This window comes from Vidua chalybeata, chromosome 18 (genome assembly GCF_026979565.1).
Source record: "Vidua chalybeata isolate OUT-0048 chromosome 18, bVidCha1 merged haplotype, whole genome shotgun sequence".
NCBI classification, from domain to species: Eukaryota; Metazoa; Chordata; class Aves; order Passeriformes; family Viduidae; genus Vidua; species Vidua chalybeata.
This window is the reverse complement of record NC_071547.1, coordinates 5,146,469-5,160,347: the sequence shown is the minus strand read 5'-3', so window position 1 is coordinate 5,160,347 and position 13,879 is coordinate 5,146,469. Positions and strand designations below refer to the sequence as shown.

Here is a 13,879-nt window from a genome sequence, read left to right as displayed (position 1 = left end):
AGCAACACACAGCACCCATCCCCAAGCTGCCTGTGATCATCCCCAGCGCAGGGAGAGCTTCACCCCTGAAGGCAACAGCCTTCTCCTGCTCTGACCCCAAAAACCCCCAAAGGTGAAGCATTTGCCAGCCCTCTCCAGGGTATCCTGCCCAATGATTGCTTGTGAGGAAGCAGGAGGGAGGAGCACAGTGGTCTGGCTGTGGGCAGCACATGGGGCCAAGACTTTGCCCTCTGGTGAGAAAAAGATTAGTGGAATTCTAACCCAGAAGGAAATCCCTGAGCTGCTGCAGGGGCACGGCAGTGCTTGGGGGGGCAGGAGCACCCCTCACGCCCACAGATCAGTTCCTTCTTCTAAGAATTAATTGTCCTTTGTATGGCTCCAGGATATTTGTACTGCAGAGTGATGCACTGCCCTTAATCACAACAACAGCAACGCTTGGTATGAGCAGGAGGGGTTGGAGCAGTCATTAGGCGTCTGAAATCGTGGTGCATATTAATGGGCAAATAACGTGTCTGAGCAAAGAAAAATGTGTCTCTTGTAAATTACATTTTTAAAAGTTGATTCAAACTAAGCGTTGTGCCATAAATCTGTTAATTTTGGCAAGAGTCTGGAATGAGCAGGGGCGACTCAAGACTTTCTTCAAACAGCTTTTCAGAAACTGCCCACCCACTGCCAGAAAAGACAGAGCAGGAGGGAGGGGACAGAGCATAATTCCCTTCCCTTCCCTTCCCTTCCCTTCCCTTCCCTTCCCTTCCCTTCCCTTCCCTTCCCTTCCCTTCCCTTCCCTTCCCTTCCCTTCCCTTCCCTTCCCTTCCCTTCCCTTCCCTTCCCTTCCCTTCCCTTCCCTTCCCTTCCCTTCCCTTCCCTTCCCTTCCCTTCCCTTCCCTTCCCTTCCCTTCCCTTCCCTTCCCTTCCCTTCCCTTCCCTTCCCTTCCCTTCCCTTCCCTTCCCTTCCCTTCCCTTCCCTTCCCTTCCCTTCCCTTCCCTTCCCTTCCCTTCCCTTCCCTTCCCTTCCCTTCCCTTCCCTTCCCTTCCCTTCCCTTCCCTTCCCTTCCCTTCCTTGTGCCAGGTACCAGCCATGGCTTTGTGAATGGGTGAAAGGAAATCACGGATATTTAACAGGGTAGAATTTGGGGGGAAATCTTGGTTTTCAAGCAAAACAACTTCAGCAAACATTGGCTGGGGACTGTTTGAACCCCCAGTGGGCTGTCCTGGTGAATCCCCCTTCCTGAGGTGATGGGACACCAGGCAGTGCACGGTGACAAAGGGACACAATGTTCTTCCCTGCCTTCTCCAGAACTGTTTTAATGGCTGAGAACCGGAGAGATGAAAAATTTGCCTGGAAGCAGAAAAGCAACCCCTGAAAATCTACAAAATATGCGACTTCTGCTACAAACTTGCAAATGGGCCCATATGTGATCAGTAAACGCTCTCAGATCCATGGATTTGCCTGCATTCATTTGGGCTGGAGCCCCGCCAGGCGCCGAGCTGCGCAGCCACCGCTCCTCCCCGGGGACATCGGCACCACAAAGCTCCGGCGGCGGGCAGGGAGCAGAGCCCCCACCTTCCTAATGGAGATTCCCCTATGGAGAGTCCTCCACATTCCAGGCCTGCAGCCTCAGCACTGCCAGAGTAGGATGGGAATAGGTTGGGGTGGCTTTTTTGGGAGCAGCTGGGAGGTCACCACCCATCACTCTGGCCACGGCTGAACCCAGGGCTCTCCCGAGCTGCTCTCCTGAGCTGTTCTCCTTGTGTTGGATGGATTCTAAAACCACACAGCCTCCCTGGGGTTTGGAAGGTGCCTGAACAAGTCTGCTGTAAAATCCACAGCCAAAGCTGGTCTTTCTGCCTGTCCTTGGTGAACTGCACAGCTCATGGCCCCATGCTGTTGCCCCATCCCAGCACAGCCGTGTGTGCTCAGAGAGATGTGGGAACCACAGGGAAGCACAAAAAGAGCATCTCATACCTGATCTGATCTGTTCAAACAAAAATGGCAAAGCAGAGGACGCACAAGGAGGACGAGGGGATGGGGGAGAGCCCCCAAGGGTTTTCCAGCCCAGCAGACACCTGCTGCTCCTGCTGCTGTGCCCTTTGTGTCCTCACCACTCCTCCAGCCTTGCTCTCCCAAATGTCAAACGCTGGGAAGTCCCTCCTGCCCAGCTGTGGGACCTGCCCCCTTCATTACAACCCACTGACAGGTTAACTTCTTTCCTATGATCCTGCTCCTGTGGATGCTGGGTGCAGGTGGCTGCTGTTGTTAACCGTTTATTGCCTGGGGAGCGAATCTCAGCGTGTTCCACATGATTATTTCCCAGTGCTGCAATTTGGGACTCGCTGGGCGGCTGCAAGGTTTGTTTCTCACAGAGGTGACCTCCCTGCAGCTCGCTGCATGTCAGGGTTTGAGGAATATACTTGAGTTGATGGGTAGGTTGTGTGCATCCCCTGACCTCAATCGTTTTCACACTGTGAGAACTGCTGGGAAGTGGTTTGACACAAAGTGTTTATAATCTCCATCAGAAGGAAGGGAAATGATAATGGGCCCATCTTAGCAAAAAGGAGACAGCCACCAGGCTCCCTTCTAACAGTGGCCTTAAGCTCTGCTCTGATTTGAGCATTATAATTAGTAAAGAAACAAGCTGTAATTAAATTAGGGAATGGAAAGGCAGGAGTGCAGCCACCACGGAGGATGGTTAGGGGAGCTCCTGCCTGGCAAGAGGAGACATCAGGGGCAGCACAGCCAGGACCATGACAGAGGCTTTGTTATCAGCACATCCTCCTGCAGGAATTGGTCACTGGTAACCAGTTGGAACTCTCCATAGAATGATGAATTCTGGGTTTTTGCTATGACATCAGGCCCCTGTTCTTGGAGCATGTGATTTTTACAGTCCCCACAAGCATGTGGGAGCTGGGGCTGGCAATGGGGGAGTGTCTGGTCCCCAGAGACCCCTCCAGCTCTGAGGTCCCCATCAGAGTCACCACACAAGCAGCTGGTCTCTGAGTGTCCTTGTTTTGGGCCAAGAACAGACTCTTTTGGGAAGAAAGCACTTCACCCAGGGATGCAGGGTCCTGTAAAGTGTCCTTGGTGTTCAGGTCCCCTCAGCACCACCGTCTCACTGTCCCCCAGGCCGGTGGCTGTGTGTGCACACCTGACCCTTCCCCTGCAGGTGTTCCTTACTGCACCAGGCTGCTCCCCAGCCCAGCACAGCCCGTGCCCCGCTGAGTGGGAGATTCCTGCAGGATTCCTGAGCCTCCCTGGGGGGCACAGGGGTAGGGCTGGGTGCCAGTGCCCAAGGTGCTGCCGGCTCCAGCTCCTCAGAGATGCAGCCAAGACGCTCTGGCCGTGCAGATTTATTTCCTGGCTTTTAGCCAGCCTAGGAATGAAAATACTCTAGAGGGTGAAAGGCTCATAGTCAAGAGCTCTTCACCTCTTCCCTGAAAGGACCTCTCATCCTCATTCACTCAGGGGTTTATTACCACTCCACTGCCTGAGAGTAACTGTTTGCAAAGACAGAGCTCGGGAAAAATAAGCCGCCCAGGTGCCGGAGTGCTCAGACCTGTCAGTGCTGAATTCAAAGCAGAGTCAGTTTGGGGCTTTTCCTCCTTCTTTCATTTGGATCTGGAGGTGATGGTTGGCCACCAAAGAGGCTTTACGTGTAATGCATGTGCAAAGGTGAGGGCACCTTCCCAGGAAAAAACCCAAAAGTGGGATCCCACTGTTGAAACAGCCCAGTGGGATCTGCTAACAACAACACATCCAGTCCTTAATAAGCCACAGGGAGGCTGAGGAGGAGGAGGAGGAAGACAACAGTGTATTCCCATCTCCTCCCACCCTCCTGCCCAGCTCCTGCTCCTTTTCATCGCAAGATGATGGCACTGGACCGTTCTGTTGCATTTATTCACATTTATCCTGGAGTTTTCCCCCAAGTCTTGCAATGCAGGTACGGGTTGTGGTGGTCGGCAGGAACCTGCCTTGTGACAGCTCCAAGGGGACAGCTTTGGGGACATTGGCGGTGGGGACACGGTGCTGTGCACGGCAACAGCGCTGGCCCCGGTGGCAGGAGAGGCAGGAGAGGCAGGGCAGGCTGTGCAGGGTGGCCAGCGTGGGAGCAGGGCTGGCAGGGGAGCAGGGCTGTGCCCGCCGGCGCGGGAGCTGCGTCTGCCACCCAGGCTGAGGCTCCCGCGCTGCCACCCGGCTCCGCAGCCCCGCGCAGGCTGCCTGCACCGCACCGAAACAGGCAGCTAGAAAGTAAACAGTGTCTGAAACCTATTCTCATTAGGCTAATTTACGAATAAATTACCATATTCAATGGCCTTATTTTTACTGCTCGTTAACAGGCCCATGATAGGATGATAATTATGGGATTTTAAGTGGCTAATGGCAGCTGGGGCGTCAAAAGCAGTTTTTACGAATCTGTTTATGGCAGGGAAGGTGACAGGAGGGTGGGACACTGAGATGTTGGAATCGCATGTCAGGGAAAAAAAAAAGCTTTAATTGTTGAGTATTTATTAGAGAGGAGGGAAGACTGTAATTTAAAAATGAAACTCTGAAAAACAAAAAGGAAATTAATTAGTCTCCCAGCGCTCCGGTGGCTAGTGCTTAAGGAGGACCTTGCTGGTCGGCAGGCGGCCTTCGAGGGTCCCCAGGGGCACGGTGCAGTGTGGCCGTCCCGTGTCGCTGGGCGCTGTCCTCGCCACACATGCTGCAGGAGCAGTCGCTGGTGCTGCCAGGACAGAAGGGGCTCTGGTGGAGCAGCAGCAGCTGGGTGTGAGGGTTGTGAGGGCTGTGCGGGCTGTGAGGGCTGTGAGGGCTGTGAGGGGTGTGAGGGCTGTGAGGGCTGTGCGGGCTGTGAGGGCTGTGAGGGGTGTGAGGGCTGTGCGGGCTGTGAGGGTTGTGAGGGCTGTGCGGGCTATGAGGGCTGTGAGGGCTGTGGGGTCTGTGAGGGCTGTGAGGGCTGTGAGGGCTGTGAGGGCTGTGAGGGCTGTGCGGACTGTGAGGGGTGTGAGGGCTGTGCGGACTGTGCGGGCTGTGAGGGCTGTGAGGGCTGTGAGGGCTGTGAGGGCTGTGAGGGCTGTGCGGGCTGTGAGGGCTTGCGGGCTGTGCGGGCTGTGCGGGCTGTGAGGGTTGTGCGGGCTGTGAGGGTTGTGCGGGCTGTGCGGGCTGTGCGGGCTGTGCGGACTGTGGGGGGTGTGAGGGCTGTGGGGTCTGTGAGGGCTGTGAGGGTTGTGGGGGCTGTGAGGGGTGTGAGGGCTGTGCGGGCTGTAAGGGCTGTGAGGGCTGTGCGGGCTGTGAGGGTTGTGAGGGTTGAGCGGGCTGTGAGGGTTGTGAGGGCTGTGCGGGCTGTGAGGCCGCGGTGGCAGCACCGCGCTCCAGCAGCGGGTGCGTCCCGGCCGTGCCGCGAGGGGCTGGGTCGCTGTCCCCGCTGCCAGCAGGGCTGCTGCGCATCTCCCTCCAACCATCTCCCTCTGCCCCCATTTCCCAGTAGCCGGTGTTTCTCCCAGTGTTTAGCCTGGCTGCTCATCATCTCCCATCTCCACCGATTCATCTTGATCTTTCAGTTTAGTATGCAGCGCTCGGAAAACAAACACGTACCAGACTGACAGTGGGAATAAATATCGTGGAGATGTTGATTAGCATTTGATCCCAGCTGGGCCTCTGGAAGCTGCAGCACTGGAATGCCTTGGCAGTTTTTTAATGCTGAATAATTTGATTAGATCAGTGGCTGAGCCTGCTGCTCGCGGTGAGATAAACCCTCCCCACCCGCCGCCCCCCGCACGCCGCTCCCTCCCTGCCTGGCTTTGCTTTCTTTTATGGGGCCTTAAATACGTCGTTTAATCAACTCTACAATTTCAATTTAGCACAGTTGTTGACTCGCATGGATGATAAGGTTCTGGAGACCCCACAGATTGCTGCCTGCTCTAACAGTGCCGTTCTCCACGGCCTCTTGGCTTTGCTGCCGAGCCCAGCCTGGCCCAGCCCGCGGCTGCCGGAGGGGCTGCTCCCTGAGCCGGGCTGTCACTCAGCCACGGGGGCATCTCCAGCCTCTCCGCTGTGTGATCACCAACGGGGACATGTCCCCTCCACAGGGTGACACGAGAACAACCAATGGTTTGTGTACAAAAACACAGTAATCACACTTTTTTTTTTTTTTTTTGGTTATTTTCTGAAACACTGAGAGCGTGAAGACACGGGGGGGATGGGGGAACTGCGATTACCCCAAACCTCAGCAATCCTAATTAAACACGGATTTCTGAAATTTCCTTCTCTCTCCCTTAAAGAGAAAAGAGTGGGGCACACTCCTACACGATCTAAACGTCTACTACACGTCTACTTTTAATCTAATTTAAATAACACTCCTGGCATTCCTTTCCAACAGGAGGATAATCAGTTCAGAGGGTGGCCAGCGAGAGTGGAGTGAACAGCCCTGACTCTTCCACTGCCGGTTTTCCCAAAACACCCCGCTGATGGCTATTTCCAAAGTGTATCTTAAGTATCTTCTTATCAGCAGAATGCCATTTAAAAGCAGCTGAGCTTCCCCTGAACCACCGAGGCTCCACTGTTCCACTTCTCGCCCTACATCAAAACCGGGAAAATACTGAATTACAAACCCAGCCTTTTCTATCAGAAAAGAATTATTTTATCTGCAAAAGCAAAACTGTGTATTTTCAGCCACTGACCCAGTCCCGGGTAAATAAACAGGCAGAGACTCCCTGTGTTTGCTGACACTCATTAGCATTCCCGGCGGGTGTGAGGGTGATACTATCTGACAACCACCAGCTCAAACTTTCTCCCTTCACTTTAGTCGCTTGTGATTCTCAGGCACAATAAACAAACCGGCTTCTGCTGCTGCCCGCCCCCTCCAGCCCTCCCTTCACCGCACCCGCAGCTCTCCCGTACCTTCCCTGACCTCCCGCACCTGCGGGACAGCCCCCGCAGCCCCTCCGCACCTTCCACACCTCCCGCACCTCTCGGACACCTCCCACACCCCTCCCGCACCTGCGGGACAGCTCTGCAGGACCCGGAGCACCACAGGACTTGTCCCAGTCGAGGGGAAGGATACAGCCTGCCAGTGCACGGGCACCTTGAAGAGGTGGCACAGTGGCTGAAGTGGGGTGCTGGAAGTGCTGCTGTCACCCCTCGGGACAGGGACAGCGCGGGGGAGCAGGACGATGGCACCTCTGGGGAGTGCAACAGGTACAGCCGAGACCCCTCTGAAGCCACAGGCTCCAAGGAGGCCGAGGCAAGGCACATCAAACGAGCAGGTTTGATTTATGTTGAGCATTAGATCCTTCTCCAACTGGTAAAAGAGCATGTTAAAAGCATAAAAATAGCCAAAGTGGCTCATCCCAGGGAGAGAGCAACGGTGAACACCCACTGGAGAGCACAAGCACAGAGCAAGAGAACAATGATACTTCATCAAGCACTCTATTAACCTCCAGCAATTTATGGCTCAAGATCCTTCAGAGCCAGAAATAATGTCTGTGTATGGATATATGATGGATTTTTCTGACATTAATTTGTCCGGTAACTTTTTGAACCCATGTAAATTTTACCTTGCACAGTCTTGGTGAAGGATCTGAGAGCAGCCTCCTTCCTGCTGGGTTCAACCTCTGCCAGCCCCCTCAGAGCCCTCGAAGCAGCAGCTAATCCTTGTTCTCTGTCCTGGGTTTACAGATTTGTGTTGTGTCCCTTCCCAGGCTGAAAAGCCTTGCCCCAGGGAATCCTGACTTTATCCTCACTCATCCCCGGGCCCCTCTCTGGACCTTTCTCACATCTATTGACGGTTTTGTGTCATGGATTGGGAACAGAACAATGCAGGGTTCAGGGTAGGGCTGCCACACAGTTGTCAGTAACACCACAGTGCTCTTTCTTCAATCCCTACTTTCCCCCTAATTATTCCCAATATTTGGTTGGAAACTACTGGATGTAGAACTAGTGTTTCCACAGAGTTATTTGTTGCAGCCTTCAATTTTCACTTCTGGGTGCTGGCCCTCAGTACAAAGTCCTCTCTGCTTATGAAGATGAGATTTCCATTTGTACAACCCTCCCAGAGCCCAAGATTTTACATCTGTATGCCTTGAATTTCATCTGCCCCTGCCCAGCCTTCCAACACCACATCAACTTGTCCCCTGTTTGCCCCAGTTCTCCAGCTGGTGGCCATGCACAGCAGCTCCGCCATCTTTTCCCTCTTTATTCTTCATAAAAACTGGTTGCATTAATCACTTTCCAGAATTTTCATACCAAGAGAAGGCCCCATCTGTGGAAGTGTTCAAGGCCAGGTTGGCTGGGGCTTGGAGCAATTTGGTCTAGGGGAAGGTGTCCCTGCCCATGACAGGAGGTGGAACTGGATTAGCACTATATTCCCTTTCATTTAAAATGAAAGAATATATAATATCAGAATTAGATTACTTATATCCCATTTGAGCTGCTGGGTAAAAACTCCTGGTTTCAAGTTCTTCATAACCATTCAGGTGATTAAAAACTAAAAACTCTGACACCAACACTTCGCCTCGAATAGCTACAGCCACAAGCCCATGGCTCTGAGCTTGCTGTGCTTGGGCAGCTGCGCCTGCTCTGAGGCACAGCTGGAACCAGGGCAGGGCATGTGGGAACAAGGGGCAGAGAGAGTTATGGGCATCAGAAACTGCAAAATGCTACAGACAGGGATGCAGGAGCTAAGCCTGTGGTGTCAAAATGTGACACTTCCAAGAAAACACGAGGTTGTTGCCACGTTCAGGATGCACAAACAACCAGACCCCTGCATCGGCCTCTCTGGCTGTCGTGTACCCTCTGCACAAGGTGCTTTGCATTGAATTAGGAACAGGATTTGTTTTTTCAAACTTTTGCAATTTTAACATCTGCTTGTTTTGGTAAATCTGACAGGGACTCTCTTTTGTCTCTTTTATTTTATTTTATTTTTTTTTAACCAAAATTCTATGAAAAGTGTTTTTAAAAGTGCTAACTGACAAGCCTACACAGGCTGCCTCCACTCAGGGAGCACTGCACAGTTGTTAACTTGTTAGACAGGAGCTAGATTACAATCATAAATAAATGATTTGCTGTCTCCTTACATTCAGACATGTAGCTTTTAAAGTGTAGCTGTCATCCCTGAATCAGATTTAGTCAAATGCTGTGTAACTGCAAAATTATCCTATCCTTACCTTTTTTTATTCTCCATATAATGGACAGTTAAATTGGATTTTCAAATTTGAAGTGCATATGTTTTTCAAATCCCCACAGGGTTGCCATTTTTTCATTTCTAAAGCAACTCACTAATGTTTATCATTACCACACAGAAATATTACAATTCTTAAGGGGCACCTTATAAAATAAGTACAGGAGAAATATGCTTTATCGTCTCAAAATGAAACCAATTTCTCAGCTGATTTGCAATTTATTTACATGTTAGCATTGATTTTCTGCTGATTTATAGCCCCACATGCCTGTGTCTTTGCTGCTTTCTAAATAAACACCATCAGGCTGGGGAAGGCAATACTGAATTACAGAGCTTTGTTCCAGCTTCTCTCTATTAATGAGTTAAATCTTTTACCAATAGTGCCTGGTCTCCCTGAGCACTGAGTGCAAGGAGAAGTCATGCATGGTATTTTATAAGGCTGGAGTTCTGGTATGCTATAAATAATCAGGAGGTGTGGAGAATCCAAGGGGAAAATAGAGATCTCAGGAAAAGCACAAGTGAAAAATGTGGTCTCGCAATTATTCTTTTTTTCTAAGCTATAAATTTGGAGACGCAGCCACAGCTCGTGGAAACCAGTGCTGGGGACATTTTATTTTATGCAGCCATTTAGGACCTTCCTTCCATGGCAGCCTTCCAGGGTACCTGCTGCACACCTGGGCTCCTGCATCCAGCATGTTCCATCCATGAGCCACGCAGGTAACACCAGCCCATGCTGGGGATTGTTTCTGAGTAAGTTTTATAATGGCAGGTAAATTATTCATTGGCATGTAAAATAATACTCTCAGCTTTAACTAACGGGGTAGTAAAAATAACCCCTGGCAAAGACTTCACCCTTCCAAGGCTCGGATCATCAATAAACAATCTGAGAGCACCTTTGGAAGGGCCCAACGCGGCGAGGGACGATTCGGAGGGAGGGGGCTGAGATTCAAATGTGCCTCAGTCTGGGGGAAATGCGCCTTTTCCACTCTGTAAGCTGCATGTGCAAATTCTATGGATAATTAATGCAACAGTTCCTTCAGCAGCATCAAAAGACCCACTGTTTAATTCAACATCCTACATGCGTGGTGTGACAGCAGCGAGGAGCGTTATCCCTGGCAGTGAGTGACAGAGGGCATCAAGCATTCCTCTGGAATGCTCTTGCATCTCTCCCGAGTGGCACCTCAGGTGTGGCTGAGCTGCATTAATGACAGGAGGTGCTGCCAGCCCATGCCAGGCATGCTCCCGTCGGGAATGCCAGCCTGGCCGGGCACCGTGCCGCAGCCTTCCCCTCCCTGCGGATGAAGGACTGGCTGTGCCAGCACTGCTGTGGTCACCGGGACATCTCGGAGGAGCTGGGAAGGGATCTGGCCATTGCAGAGAGGTCACGGAGCCGACATTCAAAAGGCAGACACCAGAACCAGCCTGGGCTCAGTGCTGCTGGACCGGGGCCACCTGAGCAGCCCTTCTGGTACCTTTCTCCTGCCAGGACCATGCGCCCCACTGGTTTTCCAGCCTGTTGATGCACTGGCCCTATCTCAGGCAGTGGAGCTCAGGTGTAAAAAAGGCAGAGCAGGTCACAGCTCAGTTCTTTGGAGGGGTCACAGAGGCTTTGGCACGGTTGTGGACTGCCTGCTCCGGTACTGCTGTGGGATGAGCTGGTGCCCGATGACCCCAGCCCTGGAGCCCGCCCAGCCTCTGCCCGGGAGCACACGCGGCGCGAATTGGCGGACTCCGAATGCTGCAAATCAAACTCTAAATCTCAGCAATTCGATTCCAAAGCGTCAGGAAGGCCCTGGCAAAGGAGGAGCCGGGTCTGTGATCTTGTCCCATCCCTCCCCTGCGGGCACCGGGTGCTCCCCCCGGCAGGGAACCGGCTGTGGCAGCCACGGCAAGGCAGCAGCGAGGCCGCTTTGTGCCTGGGCACATTTGTGCTTGCTTAATGGTGGGGGTTTGTTTTTTCCTGTTGACATTGATCATAATTGTTACCCCATCGATTGACACACAGCCTGCTCGACGGAATAACAAGAAAAGCTCCGTGCCAAATTATTCACTCTCCACCGGCTAAATCGCGCATCCTCCTGCAATCAAACCACAGCCGCAGCCGCAGCTGGAAAACAAAGGTCCTGCAATTCCGAGTGGAGATGTGGAGAGCTGGGCAAGGAGTGGTGGAACATCAGGCTCCCGGTGCTCCCAGCGCCTGTCAGTGACGGGTGTGTGACAGCAGTAACGACACCGCCAGCAGCGCGGGCCCCGCCGTCTGTGCAGCTCCAGCCACAGGGAGATACAGGAGGGAAAACGGATGGCATCCACTAGAATGGGTTGAGCATCCAAATCCAACCGAGAGCAAGGCAGAAAACTCTCTCAATAAGAATGTGGATTTTGGAGCCCAGGGTCTGACCTGCAAGCACACATTAAAAATAACCCGGCCGAATTTGGGTTGGCTTCAGGTCACAGGGCTCCACGGAGGGCAGGGGCCAGCCCAGCACTGCACCTTTTGCCTTGTCGGGGAGCACTGGGATGGGATGGACTGTGGCTCGGAGCCATGCTCCGTGCCAGCAGCGAGCGGCTTTCCTAACCCTGTCCTCGGAGCGTGGAAGGTGTCACCTGGGGCTGAGCACACGCTAGAGAAGCATCAGCAAAAAGTACACTCCTCCTCCAGCAGGAAAGTTTCCTTTGCTGAAAATCACAGCTCTCCCATTTAATTCTCATGAATATTCATCCGTGCGGGGATCTCATTCAGAGGGAGACCGAGAAGAACTGGTGGGTGCTTATGCAAAAACACAGACACTTAACACCAGAGATGCTTGTTTAGTTGATGTGAAATCTCTCCAGTTTTCTTTTCCCAGTACATACACGGGCTTGGTGGGATGAAATACATTATCCAGAGAATCATTCATCAAAGACCTGGAACGACGCAGAGCGCATGTGATGGATAAGGAAAATGGCCACCTCGGCAGTGGCTTAAGGACAGCCAGAAAGACGTTTTGATGAGCAAAAACCTTCCCATGGATTTGTGCTGGAAGCAGGGTTCAATAGGGGTCTGTCCATACCATGGAGTGCCAATCAAACAGAGTCATCTCTACAAATCTGTGGCACAATCTCAGAGGGAGCTGTGGCACGGCAGGGGCTGGGCTGGGCAGGATTAGTCAGGAGCCAGAAAGGGATTAGGAAAACCTGACATGAAAATGCTTCACTTTGTGTGCATTTTTATAGTGTGAGACTATATACGGAGAGCTGTTATCCCACGGGCTGCCAGGCAGGAGCAGGGAAAAACAATTAAATGTATTTTTGGGGAAAAAAGGGACTTGGAAGGAGACATCCTCCCAGTGTGGGAAGAGCGTTGCTGAAGAACCTCTTCTGACTTTTGGGGAGCTGGACAGGCGCCATTTGCAGGCTCTTCTGAGAAGCTTTCCCAGCCTTTCCTTGTTTTCTTTCCCGTTTACGCCGTTGTCAGAGGCAGCTCCCCGGTTTCTCCTGCAGCACCCCGACCCCGCAGCCCTAGCCAGGAGTTGTGCCTCCATCCCGCTCCTCGCAGGACCTGCTGCTACCGCGGGCTCTCCAGAATTTCCTTTTAAGAAATCAGGGCAGAGAACAGGGGAAGTGGGTCCTCAGTGACGTAAGTGTTGCAGAGCTCCGAAATAAGCCGGGCTAACTAATGGCTTTGCTAAACACTGCAGTCGCTGGCGATGATCTCCGTGGCCATTCCCTGTGGGAGAGAGTTGAAATCTGAAGGCGAATCCCGACATTTTTGGAGCCATGGTGGGCCACACGCTCAGAGACGCGCTCGCTTCCCTGTTCCGCTCGACTGCAGCTTCGCCGTGATGTGGCAGATTTTTTGGAGGGATCCATGTCAGGATATTTTAGGGAAGTCAGCGCTAGCATTGCTGTGAATACAGCATCTCTGCGCGTCTCACAAATCCCTTCCCCGCTCGGAACGAGCCTGGCAGCGCGGAGCTCTCTGAGGGCTGCTGCAGGCGAAGACGGAGGGGCTGCGGTGGAGGCAGATGGACCCGCGCAGCTCTGCGGGGATGGAGCCTGACTGTGCAGCAGCTCTCGCTCTTGTCCCAACAAGAGCCTGAGGGGTCCCAGCAGGACCCGGATCCCGCAGGATGTGTGGCACCCTTCCCCGGCACCGTGGGCAGCGCGCTGCTGACAGCGGGCACTCGCACCCGTGGGCACCGGCGCCGCGTCTGCGTCCTCCCGAGCAGTTTGGAGATAGCAGCAGAGTGACTTTGCTCTCATCAGCCCACAAACTGCTTAATTAGTTAAAAATTTACTCCAGATTAACTTGGTTTGAGCTGTCCAGTCTGCGGTTTCGGCTGCCTCCCGGTGCCCCCAGCCCCTCCGGAGAGGGGAAGGGGCTGGGATGGGGGAGCAGCGCCGGGAACACCACCCCGGCTGAAGGATTCCCCCGCTCCCCCGCTGTGCATCGGAGCTGCAGCAAAGCCAGTTTCAGTCAACCTGGTTTCTCTAAAATACATCGACTTCAGTAGTGTTTTGTACAAAGGGAAGGGAAAAAAAAATCCTAAATATTTTCCTTGGGATAAACTCCCGTGTTAGAGCCACGTCCCTTTCATGCTGTTGCACATGGGCTGGTATTTAAGGCAGGGACTTATTGTATAACCCAGTGCCTGTGGGATTAAAAAAAAAAATAAAAAAAACCCCAGTCTCCATGGAAATGGAGGCCATATCTTTTGAAAACTGTA

The 13,879-nt window shown here is 52.8% G+C and overlaps 1 long non-coding RNA gene across 3 annotated transcripts; it reads left to right on the top strand.

Moving 5' to 3' along the window:
- Positions 1 to 4,614: 4,614 nt before the first annotated feature.
- Positions 4,615 to 6,707, top strand: LOC128797284 (uncharacterized). Of its 3 annotated transcripts, none has more exons than XR_008434084.1 (4): positions 4,615 to 4,763; positions 5,562 to 5,738; positions 5,857 to 6,106; positions 6,375 to 6,707. It is a non-coding gene; the product is annotated as an uncharacterized LOC128797284 (long non-coding RNA). The 3 variants fall into 3 exon arrangements; XR_008434083.1 differs by having other exon boundaries at positions 5,557 to 5,738; XR_008434082.1 differs by lacking the exon at positions 4,615 to 4,763 and having other exon boundaries at positions 5,302 to 5,738.
- The last annotated feature ends 7,172 nt before the right edge of the window (positions 6,708 to 13,879 follow it).